The sequence below is a fragment of the Rhipicephalus microplus genome, chromosome 9 (genome assembly GCF_043290135.1).
Source record: "Rhipicephalus microplus isolate Deutch F79 chromosome 9, USDA_Rmic, whole genome shotgun sequence".
Lineage (NCBI taxonomy): Eukaryota > Metazoa > Arthropoda > Arachnida > Ixodida > Ixodidae > Rhipicephalus > Rhipicephalus microplus.
The window spans coordinates 19910304-19934684 of record NC_134708.1 but is presented as its reverse complement, the minus strand read 5'-3'; the positions used below and the strand labels follow the sequence as shown (position 1 = coordinate 19934684).

The 24381-nt window shown below is 48.1% G+C and overlaps 2 long non-coding RNA genes across 2 annotated transcripts; both read left to right on the top strand.

Annotated features, from left to right (window-relative positions):
• Window positions 1-1498: 1498 nt before the first annotated feature.
• LOC142771583 (uncharacterized) lies at window positions 1499-16564 on the top strand. Its single transcript, XR_012886002.1, has 4 exons — window positions 1499-1579; window positions 6280-6345; window positions 12812-12841; window positions 16537-16564. It is a non-coding gene; the product is annotated as an uncharacterized LOC142771583 (long non-coding RNA).
• Window positions 16565-20233: 3669 nt separating this feature from the next.
• Window positions 20234-24327, top strand: LOC142771578 (uncharacterized). Its single transcript, XR_012886001.1, has 3 exons — window positions 20234-20499; window positions 21821-21905; window positions 22270-24327. It is a non-coding gene; the product is annotated as an uncharacterized LOC142771578 (long non-coding RNA).
• The last annotated feature ends 54 nt before the right edge of the window (window positions 24328-24381 follow it).

Sequence of the window (24381 nt, the reverse complement as noted above, 5' to 3'; positions counted from 1 at the left end):
TCGTTGCCATCAGCTCAGCCAGGTTACTACAACGTGTAAATTAACAGGCATTGTCGTGACGACCTTTATCAGCATCCCATTTCAAACGAGGTGGTGCAACCAGTAGTCACCTTCGTTGATGATGATTATGATTAAATGGGTGGCTGTTTTCATAGTCCCGGAATTTTTCTCAAAGCAGGCGAACAGATCCAGCGGTTAGTTACTAATAGGACGTGGGAGTGTACCCCTTGATCCACGCTGTTCCTTAGGATCGTTTATTACTTCATCTATTGTATACAGCATCCTGGCTAGATTTCGTTTTCTTTCCACAAGTTGCTTACATTATTGATCGCTGTGCGTGGAATAGCAAACTTAGATGTGCTCTGAACGGTGCCCAGCGTTACGCGGTGGGGAAGGCATCACGACGTCTATGTTGGTGGCTGTTGGTATTGGCCCGTAGTTGAAGAACAGCTATGGGTCGTCTAACAGGCCGACGACGCAGCAGAGATGATTTCTCTAGCTTTACGTTCCAGCTGCATGGTATGCTTATGAATGATGCCTCAGTGGAGGGCTCTAAAAGTTTTGGCCATTTGGTGTTCTTTAACGTGCACTGGCATCACACACTACTCAGCTCTCTTGCATTTCGCCTCTTCAGTCGTACGGCCACAGTGGTGGGGTCAAACCGTGACCTTCGCAGTAGCAGTCGAGCATCATGACCGCTACTATACCGCGGTGGACGACGAATTGTTTGTTTGTTTGTTTGTTTGTTTGTTTCACCTAGACTCAGCTGAGACTTGTTCTTTCTCTTCCGACGTGGGAATGGTCCACTGCGTGCTGGAGTGCGTTCCGAAGGATCCCTTATAAGGTTTTACCATCCATGCATTCAAGCTTTCGTTTTTGTATAACTTAGTGCCGCTATCTGCTGATTTGATTGATTGATATGCGGGGTTTAACGTCTCAAAACCACCATATGATTATGTGAGACGCCGTATAGTGGAGGGCTCCGGAAATTTCGAACATCTGGGGTTCTTTAACGTGCACCCAAATCTGAGCACACGGGGCCTACAACATTTCCGCCTCCATTGGAAATGCAGCCACTGCAGCCATGATTCGAACCCACGACCTGCGGGTCAGCAGCCGAGTACCTTAGCCACTGACCACCTCGGCGGGGCAGTACCGCTATCTGCGCCAAACATCTATGAGGCTCTGGGATGGGCCTTTTTCAGGTACGGACAAGGCCTCCAATGAAGATAGCCGAAATCGAAAGTGGAGTTCCCTGGCCTCCGAAGTTGTCAGGAGAAAATCTCGGAGGCTAGATATTTTTAGTGAAAATTTGCAAATGTCGCCGCCCAGTGACCCCCCCCCCCTAAAAAAGAAAAAAGAAAACATGACACGAGTGATGTCACCACTGCTGTGCATGCGCAGGCTAGTCTTATGGAATAGGCTCATTGAACCCCGTGTGACGTAACTTCCGTCGCGTTTTGAAGCGTGGGGTTGTCACGCCCCCTTGCGCCATACTGCGATGACTGGGCGAAGAAGAAGAGTCACGGTCGCGGAACTGGTGCCGCTGGGGGCTCGTCGCAAGGCCTTGTCATGTCAGGTGAGAAAACGCGCGTTTTCTCGAACGCACGTCGCGCTACGTCAGAAAGTCTGTAAAGCTTCCCGACCCCGGCGAAGACCTTATAGTTACAATTGCTATACTGCATAGCGCTGTGCATTATACGCTTCCCTGTAACCGCCGATAATGCTGCTTGTGTCGCAACAACAGCGCGTAGCGTTTAACACTGCCTGCAGCTGCCTCACATCGTTGTGGTCTTTCGGGCTTATCAATCGACGCGCTTGTGAATGCTACGTCACGTGGTGCACCACGAAGGAACATATCTTGATGGTTTCGGAGCATGCGCGCAGATCACGTACTTATATTCAAGCGTCGTCTGCTAAGGCTTTTTTCAACGAGCACGACACAGCTGCTGCTGTTTATCAGCACGTCCATGTCCGTAACAGCGTCCATAACACTTGTAGACGCAGGAGCGCATGTACAAGTGTATGTTCGTTTAGCATTAAAAGTGGATAAGCAACAGGAGATATGCGGAGCTTATCGCAATGGCGTATAGGAAAAAATGCCTGAGAGAGAGTGAGCGTCGTTCTGTGCGCATGTGCGCTTCTTTAGAAGCTTACTTTATACACTTTTTTCATTTAATGTTATCAGTAAATTTCGTGCCAAGCTCTAGAAGCTGCAGGCTCTCAATCCGCTATGGTGCCCGGTGAGGTCAGGGCACAAAACGATCGCGCCAGCATCGCTTTTCCCTTGACGGTGACATTTCAGCGACTCACTCGCTGGATTTCGTGCCGACCGGTGTAGCCCCCGCGATCTCCGACGACAGCGCAACTCTGGCCGACTGGACTCGCCCTATGCCATCTCCCGACGCCGACAAGAGCTCTCGCCGAGTGGTGCCCCGTCCTCGGACTCCTGCGACCATGTCCATCTTTCCTATCTTCTCCTTACTTCCGTATATATGTGGCTGTCCCTGCGCCTCTCTCTCTTCCTGCTTCTCTCTCTCTCTCTCTCTCTCTGTTTGGGTACGTGCGCATGACGTACCCAAACAAGTCCAACCCCTAAGCACGCGAGCGGTGTTGCTTTGTTCACCAGCGTTATGTTGTGGTCTTCTGCCTGTTTTTTGCGGGATGGTTTGTAAACGCTGTCTTAGACGTGGTAGAATAGATTAGCACAATGAGTGCGCGAACACGTAGGAGCGTTCTACGGCGGTCGTCTGTTCAATGCGCTGACCGTGGGGACCCGAACGCATGCGAAACGCTGGCACATTAGCCCTGCATCTCGTAGCAATTCACGGGAGAAAAATGGAAAAAAGACGCTCACATTCTCTTATTGCGTCTCATTATTTATGTAGAGCTTCATTAATCTCGTTAAGCAACAAATTACATAAACTACGCATGCCATATTAAATAATTTTCGTTATGTCACGCACCACTCTTTGCAACGTAAGAGCAGAGTCGTCTACGTAGAGGACCAACGTCACTGCATTGCCGTGTACGTAGGGCCATTCATACGCGCATGCCATGCCCTGATTGTCTGGGCGCGCGCAGGCAGAAGGGAGAGGGAGCAGCGTTCATCTTGAAATTTGATCCATTTCCGCGGCGCGTAGCGTTGCAAATTTTGGCAGACGTGATCATGAACGCCTCGTCTACGCATTGCGCTTGTCAGCTCAAAATTGTCAAACCTGGTGAGTGGCCCTTTAATGGTGAGAGCCAGTCAACCTGTTGACTGGCTCTTCAAAGTAGCCGTGTGTTCCGGTCAGCGCAACTTCTTAATATGCTTGACAGGAGTGATTACGGACTCATCATTCAAGTTGGTCACTTGGCAGCAATGATAACGCAGAATAAGGGCCGCAGCATCCCACTTTCGGTTGTTTTCTTTTTGTAACTGAGAACACTGAAATAAAAGGCAAGCGCTGCTGATAGATTGCTTAAATCTGAGTTGTCGCATTTAATGTTTTGCGCAGCATAGTAAGCACGTGGATAAAAAATTGACGCAGATAACCTCGACAACCGATAAGCGCCTGTGAAGTAGCAGCTGCATAACTCAGCTCGGTGAGTTGTTTTGGGTAGCAACGCTGTATCTACGGCGTGTATTTTAGAACATCAATAGACTGGAATCACCTTCCCGGATCTGTGGCCATCTTGACCGATCATCACTTCTTTCGTTCTGCGCTAACTAGCATTGCATAAACGCCCACACTTACTTGTTCTGTTTGTACGCAACGCTTATATTTTCTGAAAAAGCGCTGTATTCAGGTTCTGTGATCATCCTTCTCGGGACGGCTTTAAGCTCTCCCATAGTAGAGTACCCTGTGCTCTAAATCGTTACCCCCTTTTTCTAACCCCCCCCCCCCCAGTACTCTAAATAGTCACCCACTTTTTCTAAACACACATATTGGTTCTTGGACAGCTTCGTGTTCTCCCATAGTTGAGTACATCGTACTCTAAATCGTCGAACATTTGTTCTAAACCCAATAAACTCGGGAGAGCTAACTGCTGTCCCCTAATGAAGTGACTATAGTCGGTTACATCCCAACAATAAACAGATGCACCACCTCCAGTGGTGCAGCGTGCCTGTCATTCACCCGTGCATATGAGCAATGATTGACACTTTCAGTTTGAACCATAAGCACTTCTTTGCTGATAATGCAAATACTTTGCGTGTTATAAATTAAAAGTTCGTCGTTTATTGTTAAACTGTTACGTTTGGCTGAGCAGTAACTTTTTTTTTCGCGAAGTGTGCCAAGAAGTAAACTTTTTCGACTGAAAATTATTGAGATGAAAGCTTGCGTGCAAGGACAAAGTTATGTGCCCGAATTACGTGAAAGGTCGTGACGGGACGCAAATTAGTGATTGCAATTTTCGGGGACATTTGCGAAAATTGTGCTCGGGGAGGACGGTGACCGCTGTGGGCGGAACTTACATTTATTCTTAAGCTGCAACCGAGGAGGATCAAAGAAAATTGCTGGAGTGTAAATCATTGCCCACGAGTGAAGCCCGATTTTTGTTAATCTGCCTTGGCTGTAACCGACTACAGAACGCCCTGAATATTTAACGATTTCTGCGTAACCAGGGCCGGACCAGAAATGTGCGTGAGCGTTCTGTCTTACGGCCTTCGCTATTGAACTGAACCGAATGATAGCGTTTATCCGTGGTTAGCTCCAGCGCTCAGCGCGAGAGGCGCGGCAACTCAGCCGTATAAGAGAGTTTTAGTACTGCGTGCGCTGCGTACGTGGCAGCGTTGCGTACGTAAGGACGCCACGTTCTGCGTAGTGCGCATGCGCAGATCGCAACGCGCACGTATCTTATTACGTACGCAGCCGCTACGTACGCACGCATGAGATGCGTGCGTGCGTACGTATGAGGTGATCGCGCCGCTCTCGAGCAAGTTCGCGACAGCGCGAGACTTCGTTTTGCAAAATGGCGGCATCGAAGGCAAGCACCGACCGGCTCTGTGGCTTAAAATATGGCCATAATCTGGCTATAACACTTGGATTGGCTCACATTGGCTGTCAACAACACGTGCTTCTATTTTGATCTACCAGATGGCGCAACACGCTTCGCGCTCGCTACGTACGCGGGTACTACGGCGTACTAAAAGCCGATTAGTGGCAAACGACGCCACGTAACGCAAGGCGCTTGCGTGATGCGTACGTAGCACCATTCCGCAGTACTAAAACTCACTATAGTTAAAACTATAGTGGCTAGAAAGGTATACCTAGATCTTGGAAAGCAGCGACACTTCTTGATCTACGCTGCCACTCTTTCGCCGCTCCTTCGACCTCCTCTTTTTTTTTTTTCACCCATTCTTTTGCAGAGCCGTCGTATATATACGCAGCGCTGAGTGGCTGGAACGCGCTATCAGCTGGTCAGGTGGCCCTGACGTCACGAGAAACGTGCGCAAGCGAACTTGGCGCGCTTTTCACCGCACACACGTCATGAACCTTTCAGGTTCCCCACTCTAAACCTGCTTTCTCAGAACATATTTGTTTCTCCGTATAAAAAGGAATTTTTCCGGGGCACTCCTACCGACACTGACACTATAGCTTGACGTTTGGCGACAGTACTAATTTTGGTGACTTCTCGCTGTAGAGGCTAGAAAGCCACTATAGTCTGGCTATAGATGTGATGACGTTAGGTGCCAAATCTTCTAAGATGATCGCTTGTGCCTCACCAGCGGAGCCATGGTACCGAGTCAACACCAACGAGACAACAGTCAAGGTGGTGTTGGCCGAGCAGCCGTATAGAAATGTCACTAAATCGTGCGCGAGCACGTCATACAGTGTTGTGACGTCAGGATACAGTAGGAACCAAAACTATAGTTATTTTTTTTTCAGGGCGCACTCACTGTTAGCAGTAAAATTTTTTAGGCCTTGAGTGCGTGGCCTTTCATTCGATGCAAACGAACAAACAAAAATTTCCGTAACAGTCTACCCCTTTACGAAATTCGACAATGCGGTGGAGTTTGACAGCGTCCAGAATGGTGCCCCGGGCCTTCCACAAAAGACACCAATCCGAATCCAACACATCCCGGCATTCTTTTGCATACGACGGCGGCGCAGAGCCAGTTTTCCTTCTTGGTTATCGTAAGGAACTCTGTGCATGGGCGCATTTCCGGATACTCTCACACTTTCTGTCACCCCCTCCTGCTGAGAAAAATGCAACCCACTGAACGCATTAATCGGTAATTCTAATAATGACCACATGCAGTGATTGATTGCATGACGTGTGGACATTACGCAGAGCCATCCGAGCCGTCGTGGTCGTCGACACTGTCATCCAGGACGAAGGATGAGACGTCAGGTCTGGGTAAGTCGATGAACAGCCAATACTGGATCTGCAATTTCAATAGTTAATTAGTTAGCTTGTTGCCTAGCTAGCAAGGCAGTCATTTAACTGGTTAGGCACACAGCTAGCTAGTTCGTTCGTCCGTTAACTAGTTAGTCAAATAAATAGTTGCTTCAATAATTAGTAAGCCACTTGGGTATAATTCTAGCTAGTTACATAGCTCTTAGCTTCTTAGTCATTTTGTATGTCAATCAGATCACTAGTTAGTTAATTGTTGTGTTCCAAGCACCCCTGTGTCACGAGCAAGCCTCCGAATCCGCGAAGGACCGGATGCTGAAACTGCTTCCAGATGTTGACTCTTCCCCTTCCCCCGCTCGGCGCAAACGAGCCACCGTCGTTTCCCCCGGCAGTTCGGCCGCCGCCTAGATCCGAATAGGAATAAACTTGTTTTTAACCGTTCGAGGCTGTCTGAGCTTTTTGGACTCCCGCGACCAACCCATACGTCTATGGGCCGACGACAACACCGGACATAACAGTGGCGACGAGGATGGGATTTGGACCAACGCTACGCAACGATATTGACAAGCTACAAGCTATGGCTACGCACGGGCTCCCAAATAGGCTACCCCGATTCAACGGCTCATCATGGTCATCGTGGTTTGGCCGCCTGCAATTTTACTTCGAGGCTAACAACATCACTGATGCAGCAATGAAGAGGGCCAACCTGCTAACGCTGTGTGGGGAGCAGACATACGACACAGTCTGTGCCCTGATTCAGCCACGCACTCCAGCAGCCGTTGACTACGACGACATCGTAGCAGCGCTACAAGAGCACTATGACCCAAGGCCATCGGAGGTCTACTGTCGAGCCCGGTTCCAACGGCGAGACCAACTGGAAGGCGAAAAAGTGGCCGAATACGTAGCGGCTCTCAAAAAGCTCGCTGCTGACTGCAATTTCGGGACGTTGACCGCGACAACTGCAGCTACTGCGCAGGAGGGAGGATCGACTGCCACACCTGCTAACACCACTATGCTCCCCTTGGACGTCATGTTGCGTGACCGTTTTGTGTGCGGACTGTGTGACGCAGGTCTACAACAACGCCTGTTCGCGGAGACGGGTCTCACCTTCTCCAAAGCCTACGACATCGCCCAACGAGCGGAGAGCGCCGGTCACCAGCAGAGGGATATTCGACGGAACGTCGAGCCGGTGAATCACACCAGTCAGCCGTCAGGTCATTCCACGTCTAAGGCGAAATCAAGCAGAAAGACACAGCGCTGTTGGTGATGCGACGACATGCACGATTCCCAGGTATGTCGATACAAGACAGCGACCTGCAATTTTTGCCAAAAACTGGGACACATTAAAAAGGCATGCATCTCGAAGCGCAAACAGCTCGGACCGAAGACTTCAGTGCAACGGAACAACAATGTCGACGCACAGGAGGGCCAGACGCAAGATACAAGCCGAACAGCACTAACGTCATCGGCACTATATGACTTAAACGCCGTTGTGAACCTCGGAACGAGACCGAAGATTACAACTGAAATTATGGTACACCAGCACCCTATCAGGTTTGAGGTGGATTCCGGAGCAGCATGTACGCTCATCAGCGAGGACACTTTTCGCGCTACTTGGCGTGAGAACGCGCCAGCTCTCCAGCAAGACAACACGCAGCTGAGAACGTGGTCCGGACATTCCCTTCCACTGCTGGGCTGTGCCAACGTAGACGTGTACTACAACGGGCAGACCCATCAGCTCCCCTTGCTAGTCGTCCACGGTTCTGGATCAAGCCTTTTAGGACGAAATTGGTTCACCCCCCTTGGAGTGGTCATTGGCGGAGTTCACCACACACCTAGTTATCCGTCAGTGGAGCAGCTTCAAGATAAGTACAAAGCGATTTTCTCTGAAGAAATACCAGGGAACAACGGACCTCCAGTCACACTGGAGCTGCGGGAGGATGCGACGCCGAAATTTTTGAAAGCTAAGTCGGTGCCTTTCGTCCTACGAACGTCAGTCTAGAATGAGCTTGACCGACTGCAGGAACAAGGGATCATCGAACCGACGCAACATTCGGAATGGGCTACACCACTCGTTGTCGTTCGAAAGAAGAACGGTACCCTACGTTACTGCGGAGACTACCGGAGCACTGTCAACCTGGCGACAAAAGCATCTTCCTACCCACTGCCGACACCGGAAGAGGTTTTTAGCACGCTTCGTGGTGCAAAAATCTTCAGCACCTTGGACTTGACACAAGCCTACCAGCAGCTGAAGGTGAGCGAATCAACGTCTGAACTGCTCACAATAAACACTATTAAGGGTCTTTACAAAGTTAAAAGGCTACTATGCGGAATATCTGCAGCGCCAGCAATCTTCCAGAAATTTATGGAGTCTACACTTAGCGGGATCCCAGGTGTTTGCGTCTACTTGGACGATGTTATTGTCGGTGGCGCCTCCAATGAAGAGCGCACGGAACGCTTGGAGCTCATTTTGGAAAGGCTAGCAAATGCTCATTTGCGCATCGGTAAAGAAAAATGTGTTTTTGCGGTGCCTGAAGTGAAGTTTCATGGACATCAAATTGACGCGCAGGGTATCCATCCCACTGAAGACAAAATGCGTGCAATCACCGAAGCACGAGCGCCTACTAACAAGCAAGAACTGCAGTCGTTTTTGGGGCTATTGACGTTCTACGACCAGTTCTTAGAACATCGAGCTACAGTGGCCAACGATCTATATCAGCTCCTGCAGAAAGAAGTCCCATTGACTTGGTCGCCACGCCACCAAGAGTCATTTGTTGCCCTTAAGCAACTACTTCGCAAGTCTACTATTCTGCGACACTGCGACGAAAGGAGACCCCTACTGCTAGCCTGTGACGCATCACCATACGGAGTGGGAGCAGTCCTCTCCCAAGTTGACGAAGAGGGACGGGAAGCCCCGATCGCTTTTGCTTCGCGCACCCTATCACAGGCAGAGAGGAATTATTCCCAGCTAGATAAAGAGGGACTTGCCATCGTCTACGCAGCAGATCACTTTCGGCAGTACACTACCGGCAGGAAAGTGACTTTCATAACAGATCACCAGCCCTTATTGGGTAGTATGGGTCCCCAGAAGCCAATGCCACAGACATTGTCGCCGCGAATGACACGATGGTGCATCAAGATGTCGGCGTACGATTACGAACTCGTACATCGCACGGGGAAGAAACATTAGAACGCCGACGCACTAAGCCACCTGCCGCTAGACACCACAATAGATGAACCACCCCCGCCGGGTGATATACTCATGTTCGATGCGCTGCCCAACCCTCCGCTAACAGCTTACACGATAGCAGCATCAACGCAGGAGTGCACTGTCTTGAAGGAAGTCTACGCAGCTATACAAGAAGGCAACGTGCAGAAGCTAAAGGGTGAACACTTCAACGCTTACCGCAAGCGAGCTGCGGAGTTGAGCACTCATCGCGGTTGCGTCACGTTGGGATCAAGAGTTGTAATTCCAGCGGCACTTCGCGAACAGGCCATGTCGCTTGTACACGCAGGTCATCGAGACATTGTTGCCATGAAAAAGTGCGCCAGAAGTTATATGTGGTGGCCTGGTATCGACCATGATATAGAATTAACAGTTCACGATTGCCAGCCTTGCCAATGCACCCACCGAAGCCCGCCAAGAGCCCCTATTCCTGAATGGGAAAGACCAGACACGCCTTGGCACACCCTGCGCATTGATTTTGCTGGACCTATCGAAGGGTGTTCGTTCCTGGTGGTTGTAGACGCATACACCAAGTGGCTTGAGGTAAAACAAATGGCTACAACGACATCGGCAGCAGTTATCGACACTCTGCTGTCGTTGTTTGCAACGTTTGGCCTACCACGCAAGGGGGTCTCGGACAACGGCACTCCGTTTGTGTCCACGGAGATTCTAAAGTTTTACAGCGACAACGGCGTCTCGTCTGTTACATCAGCTCCTTACCACCCGGCTACGAACGAACAAGCCGAGCGCTACGTCGCTGAGCTAAAGCGCGCCCTTACTAAATACCAGACTGGGACAATGCAACGCCGCATCGCGCGCTTTCTCTTCAGACAGCACAACACTGTTCAAAGCACTACTGATCAAACGCCAGCGAAATTGATGTTCGGACGAGAAATGAGAACCCAGCTGACAGCAATTGTCCCGGAGCCCTCAGCGAAAGCACCGTCGGAGGAAGAAAAGCTCCCGCATAGCAGGAGAATTGAAAGTGGACAGCGCATATACGCCCGCCAGTTCCACAGAAAGCCCGGCTGGGTTGAAGCGACGGCACTCAAACGCATAGGCTTGCGGTCATGGCTCGTCGACATTGATGGAAAGGCCACACGCCGCCACCTTAATCAGCTACGCCGTTCAGGTAATTTGCCAAGGGAACCTCCCATTCAAGCAGCCACCTCGACGGAAGCTTCGTTTCACTTAGCCTGGCATCTCGCACCAGATGAATCGGCGCCGCCGCCCGCCGGCCTTGAACACAAGAGAAACGACACCCAGCGATCGGAGGCTTCTCTTCCTAGTGCGTCCAGAGCGTCCACGCGCCCACGGCGGCCCCCAGATCGTTTCCAAGCGACAAGCTAAGGAGGGAGGAGACGGTGTGTTCCAAGCACCCCTGTGTCATGAGCAAGCCTCCGAACCCGCGAAGGACCGGATGCTGAAACTGCTTCCAGATGTTGACTCCTCCCCTTCCCCCGCTCGGCGCAAACGAGCAACCGTCGTTCCTCCGGCAGTTCGGCCGCCGCCTAGATCCGAATAGGAATAAACTTGCTTTTAACCGTTCGAGGCTGTCTGAGCTTTTTGGACTACCGCGACCAACGCGTACGTCTATGGGCCGACGACAACACCGGACATAACATTAATTAACTACGCAGTGCTTGCTTCGAGCGAAGGTGACGTTTGAAGCGACAGGCATTAGGTTACACATCTGCTGGTGCTGATAGACACGGCACTATTGCAACACTAGGACGTAATTCAACGTTCGACATAAGCGACGTGGGTTGACGCTCAGTTTGAGACCATGCCATGCGGAATCGTGAACTTATTTCGACCACCATATGCACGTATTGTCGCTGAACGTACAACGCACTGAAAATATCAAAACATGTGGAGTCAACTTCGTACATCTCGTTGTAATTAACGAAGCTTTGAAAAAAAAAAAGAACTCACACGGTCTCGCATGCAATCGCCGAAGAGTCGAAGGTGAATCGAAGGCTCCCACCCTCCCTGAAATAACTTCACCACGTGACATCATCATGTGAAGTCACGTGATGCGAACCGAGTCGTACTGATGTCACGCAGGTGTCACAGTGTTGGCCGATCTGCGACGTCATGACGAAGTCGTAACGTGACGTCATCGCATGATATTTGCACATCTCGTGCTGACGCCACCGACGCTGATGCTCACTTTTCGAGCTTGACCAGGCGCGTCTAAGAATCTCACCCTGTGACGAGAGACCTAAACCATGTTTGCCAATTAGGTAATTAATTGTGGAAGATTGCTAACAAGTTATCCTCAAGAAAACCTACTTTGCCGTTTAGAAACTTTTGTTCACGTTTTCTTTGTTGATGACTGTAGTTGCAAAACGAGGCACTGACGATTATGTTTAAAGTCGTACTCATGATGACGTATGTATTCGGAGAACCGACGCGTTTTACCCGACGATCTACACAGGAGTGGAGTCTTGCGCATCGTTCAGCTTGGTATTCTAACCCATACCTTTTGCCCCGCTTGGTCTGAAGGTGGTGATGACAGCTGGCTTTCTCATATGTCGAAACTGAATGCTCGAAAACCCCACAAAGACCGATACGTAAACGAGAAAAAGGCTCCACCCCCAAATTCCGACGACTGTCTGTGTCTGCCACTTTCGCTGCCCTTGAGTGCTGCACAGCCCAATAAAGCTAAGGGGGGGGGGGGTACTGACACCAATTTCCAAAGCTACATTTACTCAAGTATAAATATCTCCTGCATGCAGAGACGACTCTGAGCATGGGTGAGACTCGGGAAATGTAGATATATTCTAACATTAAGGTCTAACTGCGCGTGGCACACCAACTTACATCGACATTAGCGTGATTTCAGTATACAGCGTCAATTCACGTGCAACCATGGCTTGTTGTACGTCACCATCAAAGTTACAGAGCGTAGCAGCCATGGAAGCCTCACGATACTCGCAAAAGTGCTCGGAGGGAAACTCGTACCGTGTCGTGAAGTCGGGGTGCAGTAAGATCCGAAACTATCTTTTAGAAACGCGTTGTAATGAGTATTTCCGGAGCACTCACGCTTGCCAGTACACTTTTCTGTGCTCTTGTGCGCTCGACTTTTCATTTGACTCCAATAAAAAAAATTGCAACATAAAATATTCATGTGAATCATTCTTTAAAGCCTTTCTTGACACTTATACTGCTCGCTTCTTCTACGCGTCACCACAACGGCACAGTACGGCGCCGAATTGTACAAATGTTTCTTACTTGCAGAGATAACGAAGAGCTCTGGCGACGGCCTGTGTAAGTCCTCCAATATCGTTACGTCTAAACAGTGGCGTGCATGACTTGACTGCGTATAAACAGCTAGGTGATACAAAATGCCATGATTACATCGGGGGACCCACCATAAACTTAGAGGTTGAGTAAGAGGTCCACTGTTAAAGGGAACATTTAAATGAGCATGCACCTTTCTTGTTCCTGCCCACTTAACTGCAAGTGGATGTCTGAACAACGCTTGGTGCACAGCAGTAGTCTGACACATAAAGACGGAACCGTCACCAACCAGCAGTTTTATGTAAATTCACGTCAGCGTGATTTTGCAAGAGACCGAATTCCCGACATGCCATGCACGCACGTGTTCCCTTTAAAAGTGAACCTGGCTGAACTTCGTTAGTAAAAAAATATATATATATAGTGCGCACGAGCGGTGTACGACCCTTTGCAGAAAATTTCCCAGACAAGTTTGAAAAGACCTACTTGCGGATAATCTTCTCGTAGTGCATCGTTTGAGTACGTACAGTCCTGGTCGGAAGTTCCCAGGTCACGCTTCCATAGAAATACATGGGATAGTAACCTGAAAACGTTTGACCCCTCTTCCCTCCCAACCCCACCCTGCACTCTAAAACACTAGTGACGTTCTCGAGAAGGAGCAGGCTGTGGTTGTTTTATTTGGCTGCTGTGTATGTTTTTCATAACTGCGTATTTTTGTGTGCGTTTTCTTTGTTTTCTCTCTCCATTTTGGCAAATGCCCGGCCGGTAAATTGTGCGAATTAATGGCAAAAGTAAATAAAATCAAACTTGTTGCAGTAGGCGGACTTCGCAGCAATGGTATTGCTGTAGTAAAATTACATATTATTAATGAGTAATGTAATGGATTACTTGTAGCGAGTAGGGCTAAGAAAGTTACTGGTCACTTTGAGTAATGTTTATTACGTGTTAAAAGTAATTTTTGTTGAACGTAATCTTTGGCGATAGGTATTGATAGCTTCTGGTTGTAGTTGACCGATGCATAAAAAAATAACAATGAAACGATAGTAATGTGTGTCACTACTTTCGGTCAGCTGGAAATTGTAGTTTATTTATATATGACAATTTTTGAAAGGAAATTAGAAAAGAAATTAGCAGTGTAAACTAATTACTTTTTCAGAGCGATTTCGCCATCTCTGGCGGTAGAGATTAACAAGCTTGTTCTTAGGGCTATCCTACCAACATATAAAAAATAAATGAAAAAAAAAGTTAATGATAAGATCTAAGTAATACAATGTGGCGCCAGTTTCGAGCAAGATGGAGGGATGAGAAATATGAAACCTCAATTACGTTTCGTGACCGGCCGAGTTTCGTAATGAAAGCGGGGCGTGGCAAAACACGAGAAGGGAATAATTTATGCACGCCGCCTGGAGAGATCATTATGGCTCGCTTCGCTTCGATACGTGCGCCGCGTACGTAGTTAATCTCTATCTGTCATCTCTCATTCTCCGTAATCGCGAAGTTTTTTTTTTTTTCGTTAAGCCTGTAAATAAAACGTTGAGTATTTCTTTCTCGTCTTGGCTTTCTTTCCCACGCCGTCCTCCATTGTTCCTATTCTGTGTGTGTCCGGGTATGAATATTGAACAGCCTTGATGATTGCGCCCTTTTAAATTAAAGAAAAATTACTGCGATACTTAATTCATGAAAGCACGACCCAAACGAGTTTTTAGAGTGAAGCTATTTTATGCCCGTATTTATAAACAAATCTCAGCCTTATCTCGCGTTTTTCTTATCAAATTTATGACTTAAAGGGGCCCTCAAACCCTTTTTTAGTACGCATGAAATTGATTCACTGGAAAATCGTATTGCCTCAAACAACGCTGCAAGAATTTTAAGAATCTGTCCAGTACGAACGGAGTTACAGAAATTTGTCACACGCTGCAATCGAATTCTCTCTTCTCTCGCCTCAACGAAAGCGCTGGAAGCTAAGCCGAGGGAGAGTTGGGAGGGGCAAACAAAAAACGTCGCACGCGCCTCCTGACCTTGAGCATTTTGTTTTCTTTTTTTTTCTCTTCAAATGCGTGAGTTTCTCAGTGTGATCGCACGTGCACGCGTGGACAAGAAGCGGCCTCCCGCGGCGATCTCTGTAACAACCGAGCGCGCCATGTTCAAATCAGCCAATGGGTGATAAATGGGCTTACTACGAGTGATTTATGGGCTTATTCTGTGTTTTGTCGAGAGAAGAGAGAGCATATTTAGCTGACTTTCATAATTTATTGTGAATTTCAGGCCGCGTGCTGCGCTTTAACATTTGGCTCGCGTGTTTTCGGGTGCCTCTACTAACGATCAGCAGCGTTTTTTGACCATGCTCAAAAAGTGTTGGCCCCTTTAAGTATGCGTGATATAAAAAGTAGGCCTAGCATTCCCAAGCCAATCTTGTAGTCATCTTTTACCCGATTACCATTTTTGTGTCCCTATAACCGCATAAAAAAGAAAACACAAGATAAGGTTAAGGTTGGTTTGTGAATATGGGCAATCAGTCTACACTGTGCCGTCGTCGTTGTCGTCGTCGTAGTAGTCATAATAGCAGTATGTGTTGTGTTGGTGGTGGTGGCGGTAGTAGTAGGCGTCACGCAAGTCAAATTTCCAAGTGGGTGATGAGGTTAATGAAGCCAAACTATGATAACTAGGATGTAGCATTCAATGATGCAGATACTGATGCTGACCGGATGATGATGGCGACGATGCACGTGACCTCGCTAGCCAATCACATAACGCGTCGCGCGTACAGCTCTGCTATCCCGTGGTGTAGAGACGGGGTGGAACTGGTTGAATCTGTTTTGTTCCTTTAAGGTTTGATGCTTGATACACACGTATTCCAATATGCGGGTTGACTGTTTTCTGTTTTCTTTGTTTCGTTCTTTGTGTAAATGAAGTACAGCGTTACTGAGGCCCACAGCTGTTCATATGTGAACTTTCATCAATGAATGAATGAAAGAAGGAATGAAAGAATCAATGAACTCTGAAGCCATAACCTGGCCTATACATTTGGCGTCGTCATAACGCCAACTGTAAAGAAGCCCGATGTGACACAGTGAGTGTTGCGCATATTCGAATCGTGCCGCCAGTTTTGCTAGATATCACTGCGATTTCGAATACTTTTCGAATATTTTCTAATGTCATCTAAACTGAAATGAATACAAATATAAGTACAAGAGTACGCCAAATTCAACAAGGAAGAGGGTAAACATTTATTCGACGCCAAATACGTAGAGCTGATGTCCATCGTGCAAGACTCGTCATTGTTGGTCAGGTGGCCAGAAGACCTCTGTCCCTGGTGGCTGCCTCTGCCCGCTCCGTCACCCACACTCGTGTTTCCCGGTCGCAGCCGAGCAGCGAGGTATCCTACTGCTGAGGGATATGCGCAAGCCGAGGATTATAAACTTGCTGTAACCTAGGACAGCGCTGGACGACGTGGTATATTTCATCACGCGGGCATTACCACCAATTTCGAGCAGTGACGTAGTACACCAGACAACCTTCCTTGCTTGCTCCGGCAGCCGGACTTCACCGGCTGTATAGGAAGCCTGTCCGTACACACACTTCGAAGAGTACCGACGATCGCACTAAACTAACGAAATGGGGTCTAGCCTCTCATGCATGTCGCTCATTTGAAACACGCGTTACTGCAAAGATATCGTTTCTCGGGTTTTTCTACTGCATTAAGAGTGACACTGCTCTCTCCACAGTACTACAGCGAAAAGCCAGCTCATCGAGTGAGTATTCGAAACCACAGTTTACTCGTAATATGTATCTACCTGCATGAACTGTGCACTATCAGTTATTGTTTGTTCTTTCTTCACTTTGCTACGTTTAGGCGTCCAGAGCTCGTAAGTGCCGAAGTGAGGCGCCTTTTAACCTATCTATCTATCTATCTATCTATCTATCTATCTATCTATCTATCTATCTATCTATCTATCTATCTATCTATCTATCTATCTATCTATCTATCTATCCATCCATCCATCCATCCATCCATCCATCCACCCATACATCCATCCATCCATCCATCCATCCATCCATCCATCCATCCATCCACCCACCCACCCATTGACCGACCGACCGACCGACCGACCGACCGACCGACCGACCGACCGACCGACCGACCGACCGACCGACCGACCGACCGACCGACCGACCGACCGACCGACCGACCGACCGACCGACCGACCGACCGACCGACCGACCGACCGACCGACCGACCGACCGACCGACCGACCGACCGACCGACCGACCGACCGACCGACCGACCGACCGACCGACCGACCGACCGACCGACCGACCGACCGACCGACCGACCGACCGACCGACCGACCGACCGACCGACCGACCGACCGACCGACCGACCGACCGACCGACCGACCGACCGACCGACCGACCGACCGACCGACCGACCGACCGACCGACCGACCGACCGACCGACCGACCGACCGACCGACCGACCGACCGACCGACCGACCGACCGACCGACCGACCGACCGACCGACCGACCGACCGACCGACCGACCGACCGACCGACCGACCGACCGACCGACCGACCGACCGACCGACCGACCGACCGACCGACCGACCGACCGACCGACCGACCGACCGACCGACCGACCGACCGACCGACCGACCGACCGACCGACCGACCGACCGACCGACCGACCGACCGACCGACCGACCGACCGACCGACCGACCGACCGACCGACCGACCGACCGACCGACCGACCGACCGACCGACCGACCGACCGACCGACCGACCGACCGACCGACCGACCGACCGACCGACCGACCGACCGACCGACCGACCGACCGACCGACCGACCGACCGACCGACCGACCGACCGACCGACCGACCGACCGACCGACCGACCGACCGACCGACCGACCGACCGACCGACCGACCGACCGACCGACCGACCGACCGACCGACCGACCGACCGACCGACCGACCGACCGACCGACCGACCGACCGACCGACCGACCGACCGACCGACCGACCGACCGACCGACCGACCGACCGACCGACCGACCGACCGACCGACCGACCGACCGACCGACCGACCGACCGACCGACCTACCTACCTATCTATCTATCTATCTATCTATCTATCTGCCTGCTTGTATACGCTAATTATTCTAAATTTTAAAACGTAACATGTTGTACCGCGCTTACAACTTCCACTCATCTGCTATTTAAAGCTGCTTCTATTTCACTTAAAACCAAAACCATTCAATACAATCATTAAAGATGTTATTCTAAAAAAATATTGTGCAAATTAGTGATGTCTTGACAAAGATGGTAATTTTTTAATTATCATATGGTATGTACTATTCAAACTATTCGATCTATTCCATCCGAAATTGTTTGATGAAAGCACTATTTTGTTCGAATAACCCTTGAACCTCAAAGTGACTGTTCGCCCACCTCTATAGTGAGATCATGATGATGGCGTGGTACTGTGGTAAGATGACAGCCCTGCTTGGTACACTATGTCTCTGTCCTCGCCTGTTTTCTTCGGTGTTATTCATGATATAAGCCTTCTGGACGCATTTCACCTTTCCCCATTTCATCACAGTAAAAATTTTTGCACCCAAAAGGGTGTAAAAAGGGTGTTTTTACGAGAAAGCACCCTTTGCAACACCCTTTAACACCCATAAATGGTCGATTGAAAAAAAAGCACCCCTTTGTTTGGGTGCTTGCCTCGATAGCACCCTAAAATAGGCTCTAAGGGTGCTTTTGTGCCTGAGAAGGGTGTAGGTGCCGATTCATCAGATGGAATATGCAGCATAAGAAGAACACATAATTATAATATTTGGGATTTTACGTCTCAAAAACCTCGATATGATTATGAGGGCCGTCGTAGTGGAAAGCTGCAGAGATTTTCACCATTTGGTGTTCTTTAATGAGCGCTCATATCGCACAGTGCAAAGGCTTCTACCTTTTCGCCTCCGCCTTAATTCGACTGCCACGGCCGGCATCGAACCCGCGACCTTCGGATTGGCGGCCGAGCAGCGCAGCTACTGCACGAATATGTGGACCTTGCGTTAAGTGACGGCCTAATTGACTTTGAATGTGTGAAGGTGCTCTCCGAATACAGCAGAATGTCAGCAGAAGCAAATCGCGTTTCATCTATAATGGCAATTAACTGCAATCCATGTTAAGAAAGCTTTCCTTAGCGTTGGTTATAAGCTGCATGTTTGCTGTGGATTATATATAACACAAATAATGTTCGCTCGAGTATGGGTGTGTGTGCGTGTAAGCGCGATTGTGTGTACACCCGTGCATGTGTGCGTGTAAGCGCGATTGTGCGAGTCCGTGCTTGTGTTAAGCGTGCCTGTGCACATGTGTACGCCCATGCATGCGTGCGTTTACGGTCGCGTGTGTGTGTGGCCGCTTGTGTGTATACGTGTATGTGTGTGCGCCTGTGAATAAGTATGCGTGTGCATCAGCCCGTGCGCCCTCAAATTTCGTGTGTGTGTGCGGGGGGGAGGGGGGGCACTGCTTCTTAGTGTTTAAGGTCCCACACCTGTTCAGACTGGGAGTCTATATGGGAGGTGGCTTAAGAAATGGCGGTGGTCAAGGCACTGTACACTAACTATTCAGTACATGGAAAACAGCTGCACATTTTCGTACCTCATCATTGCTTACGAACTTGCTGTGGTAACTGATTAGCTCCGTTGAGGCGCTTCTACGCTCGAAAACGTGGGTTATGACCAATTCACACGGAAAGCTGTCACTGCACTTATGCACAACCATCGTTTATATTAACAACGTTTAACAAGAACGTGCACTGCCTTTGCTACAGGTGCTTAGCTAGCTCATTGGGCAACCATATGGAATTATGTGCTGATCATGTGGTCAGCAAAAAGTTTGTTATAACAACCTCGGCACGTTTCGTGGTGCATGACAAGCCTTCTAAACATCCGCTACTGTGGATTAATTTGTTCCAGCTTCGACTACGCATTCAGTGTTTGCGGCACCATACGCGGAATCGCCTGACACAGACAATGCAAAAAGAAATTTCTCTGGAAAAAGGTGTAGCGATGCTCTCCCGCTAATGCCACCGAGGACGAAATAATTATTGTTTCTGGCCATTCCATGGTGGACTTTGTTTTGCGCAAGTTTTGCTCCACTATTTTTCGCCCACTGCAATCGCATTCCGTCAAAATACTCAAAGAACCCGAGGCTGGTAAATAACCTGCGTCGCTGTGCGACTGGCTGGAAGGAGAGTGGCCGTTTACAAGGAGTCATTCCGCGTTGAACGGCCGTCCGCCGTATGCGCCATAGCGTTTGCCTTTCGGCGCCGTCCTGGCGGGTTTCCCGCTCCTCCCCCCCCCCCCCCCCCCGCTAGACCCGGCCAGCGTTGCTTTCACAACGGCGGCGTAGATAAGCGAAGAGTTGCGTCACCGAACACCTGCGTCGACAGCTGCGGCGCCGCCACGCCGCCGCCAGTGCCTCCTCCTTCTCTCTCTCAGTGTTGCCCTCTCTGTCTCATCAGTCTTTCAAATGCGTAGCGTTGGTCGGGGGTCTTGGTCGCTGTGTGTGTTCTAGCGAACAGGCGCATATTCAATGGTGGTCACGCATGACACCGTGTTCGAAGTGACGCGCGGATTAAGGAATATTCATGGAGTGGCGGACACGGACAACGTGGGCCTGTTAACGGTGAGTGTACTGTTTTCGTAGGTAGTAATCATACAGCGCTAGGTGGGCGCCTGCAGCAGCTCTGCCGAAGTAGGCTGCCAGCCATTTACAACAGCATGCGTTCGCGGGCCTGTTGCAGATGCCCGATTAAACGTGGGACTTAACGAGTTCACACTGCTATGCGCGATGTTGTGTAAGTGCCTGCATCACTCATACAGTGAGTGATGTGATCACTTAACAAGGGCGGGATTAGTTGCTGATCGCACATTGTCTCTACACTGCGCAAAGTGATTGATATTGTTTTAAGATGTGCTTTGGGCTACATCGTAATAACATTTCTATTAATACTCAAATGTGCAACGTGCTTCTGTAGGTGTAAGCGCAAAAAAAGAAAGAAAAAGCAAAAATTATGTACAGAGGCGCACTGTACGAAATGGCTTTTTTTTTTTGCTTAAAGACGGTATAGTTGGAGGTGCTGATATGCCGCGATCCTCCCAGCACGTGCGCCTCGGTCTTTTAAGCTATTTAGGACAAGTGCCACCAGCAACAGGGAAAGATCTAGCAGACTTCCAAAGGCGCGTTGTTGTGGCCATCGCCGTGCGTTGTTTTCCCTCGTTTCTGTTTGCTGTTTTCGTGCTTCGCTTTCATCTGCGATAATGTTCGGCGTTATAACAGAATCGAGAGAGTACACGTGACTGTTGGAGCTATGTGCGGTTGCTCTAGCATAAGTCATGGCTGCTGCAACGTAGTCGGCGTCCGCGCGCGTTGGTGTCGTTCGAGCGCTCTTACTTGCGTGATTATGTTTAACTGAGTATTTAGGCACGGGTTACGTTTGTAAATCTCGTAGTCAATAATCGCTAATAGCGTGCCCCTGATTGCCATCAGAGGATGGGCTTGGTTGTCGAAATATGCCAGACGCTTTTTCTGAAAGCAAGCTTTGAATTTTTTTTTTTAAAGAAGTACTTTCATACGTGCAAGGCAGTGCCTATTGCAGGCCCGCAACTCTTTAAAAACTGGACGAGCTATCACATCGTTTATCAAATTACAATGAATTAAGATGATTGAATTATAGATGACGAATTTCTGTGCTAGATTAGGTGCACAAAACACATGTTCGCAGCCCTACGTCTAGAAAGCAGGCAAATAGGAAGCACAGCGTCAAATTTGGATTAGATTCCATTGACGGAGCGTCTTGTGAGAGTAGAAAGAACGAGAAAATTGTTCATTTTTGATGCCCTTATAGAGGCAGTCAGAATTGCACTGATTGGTGACTTGTAACAATTCCTCAGATTGTTAGAGGCGTGATTTAAGTAAGTAAATCTTTTGCTTTTTTTTTTTGCAGACCTCTTCGCTAGTGCCACGCCCAAGATCATTTGTTCTCATGTAAATAGAAAGCAGAGATGTCTTCACTGTTCGTACATGAAGAGGTAAGTTTCTTGTGCATTTTGATTAATGTTACATGTTCTGAACGTTGTACTTTAGGAATTGTTTTTCACACTGGCTCACTACTCTAGAAGGAATATGACTCTTAGGTGAGTTCAGGCTTTCGTAAGTGCCATTTTTGAGCTGTAGTCTTAAACTTCATCTCATTTCGGGAATTTGCTGTATGCTCGAAAACTCTTATCTTTATCATACGAAATTATTGGAATGTATGGGTTGTATGCTTCGAGTTCAGTGTAATGTCTATTACAAGCCATTTCGAAGGATACACATTACACATTCTTTATATATGGTGCTACCAGAACAGCACGAACATCCTTTTATGAGAAGTCATATTTGCTCTTATTACAGGATGGGAGGGTGCCGCTGACGTCCTGCGTAGTCTACCCCCCGGCCCCAGCCTAGAGCAAGCCTACTTCCTGAACCTCCACATGGATAACCGAAAAATCTTCCGTGTCAGTAATGACGAAGAAGGAGTGACAGCACTGATGAGTTGATTTTTTTTATTTTCAACATTGTCTACGGCCGCAAGGCCTTTGACATCCACTGTGATTGAGCGGCTTTTTCTCGGCGTGAGTTTGGAGTTTATCAAAGAAGTTGTTCAGGCAGTACGACGCTGAAAATTTTAGTGTCACAATGCCTGAACAACTTTTTCTAGTGTGGTCATGGTAGATGAACAAACATTGTTATTTGTGTAAGTTATTTTGCTTAAATATAGCTGGACCATTCCATGCCAAACGTCCCAGCCACTTTGGCGACCATCTGAATTGTATTTGAAAAAAAAAATGTGCTGACTTACTGCGTTGAAAACAGTGAACTGCTAGAATACTTCAGCGAGAAAAAAAGTTTTGTTCATGTGGCTGGCCTATTACTTCCTGGCATAATGCTGTCTGTGTGCTGTTTGTGGAAAATTTCGTTTTAAAACTACCGCTTATTTTTTCTAAAGCAAATTCGGTCTACCTGTTAAGCAAATGTGCTTCTGTAAGGTATTTGAAGCTGAATAATAATAGGGCAATTTTTTGCCACATTCGCTTCCAAAAATAAAGCCAAAATGTGTTATGTTTGCATTTTTTATTGCAATATTGCACCTTGTATGAATATCTGAGCAGTGAATACTTACTCCACAGAAGGTATATTATGAGGAAAAAATATCTTTAGACTTCTCAAGCTGCTGAAATATACGAGAAAATATCACGAATTTCACAAAATTGTGATTTTGGTCCGTATTGAGATGCAGTTTGCTCCATGTTGTGATACAATGAAAACTCATCATTATACCTAAACTGTAAGAAAATGAAATTCTTTTCTGTAATAAAAATCTTATCGCAAAAAGGACAGGAAAGAGCTCTGTCAACTGAATTTTATTGAAGGTGCTACGAGCGTTTTTATACTGAGCACAAGACCAGGGCTCATCTGCAACAACACATGTGTGACCATGACAAAATCATTTTAACCGAGAAAAGAATACTCTTTTTCGGAAAAGATAAATGAAGGTGTACTGATGCATTGATCCTTGGCCTTCCTGATAAAGAGTTCTAAAATCTCTCATTTTTCTGCTTGCTTTTTTTTCAAAAACCGTGTTTTATGAAACCTAGGACTACACTTACATTCTTTACGGTGTCTGGCCATGAGACTACTATAGCCCTTCTTAACATTTGAAGCATGCTGTCTTGCTTGATCATTGAAGCATTGCCCAGTTTGTCCTATGTTTACTTTTCCACGTGTTAGCGGTATCTCATACACATTAGATTGGCATTCAGTAAACCTATTCTAGTGACGAATGGTGCAAGATTGACTATTCCTGTTGCTGTAAGTACATGCACTTTTGAAAGCTTGCAAGGGGTGGAAAACAACAATGTCATATCTGCTGGCTCTTTTCCTAAAATTGTGAGACACCTTATGTACGTAGTACCATGTGACATGCAAAGGTGATTGGTCATTCTCTGTTTCTTTTGGTCCTGTTTCCTTTAACTTTACTTTCTGCAGGAGGGTTTCGCAAACAAGTGTGATGATGCTGTTGGGGTATTGGCTGGTGCTATCAGCCCAGGAGTGCTCAGAATGTTCTGCCTTTTGATAGTGGGCATTCAAAATTAATAGAAAGAGGAATTGATACCACATGTATTCAGGCCACCCTTCAGAAGTCATGTTAGCACAAGGGTGAGGTCAGGCTTAAAAACCAGATTAAAAGACTAAAAGATGCTGGGTATCCCAACAGAATCTTCACACCCGTTTGCAAAACCCTCCTGCAGAAAGTAAAGTTAAAGAAGACAGGACCAACAAAAAACAATGACCAAAACCTTTGCATGTTATACCACATCACGTGTCTCACAACTAGAAAAATAGCCAGCAGATATGATATTAGCGTGTTGTTTTCCACCCCTTGCAAGCTTTCAAAAGTGTGTGTACTAAACAGCAACAGGAATAGTAAATCTTACCCCATTCACGAGAATAGGTTTACTTAAT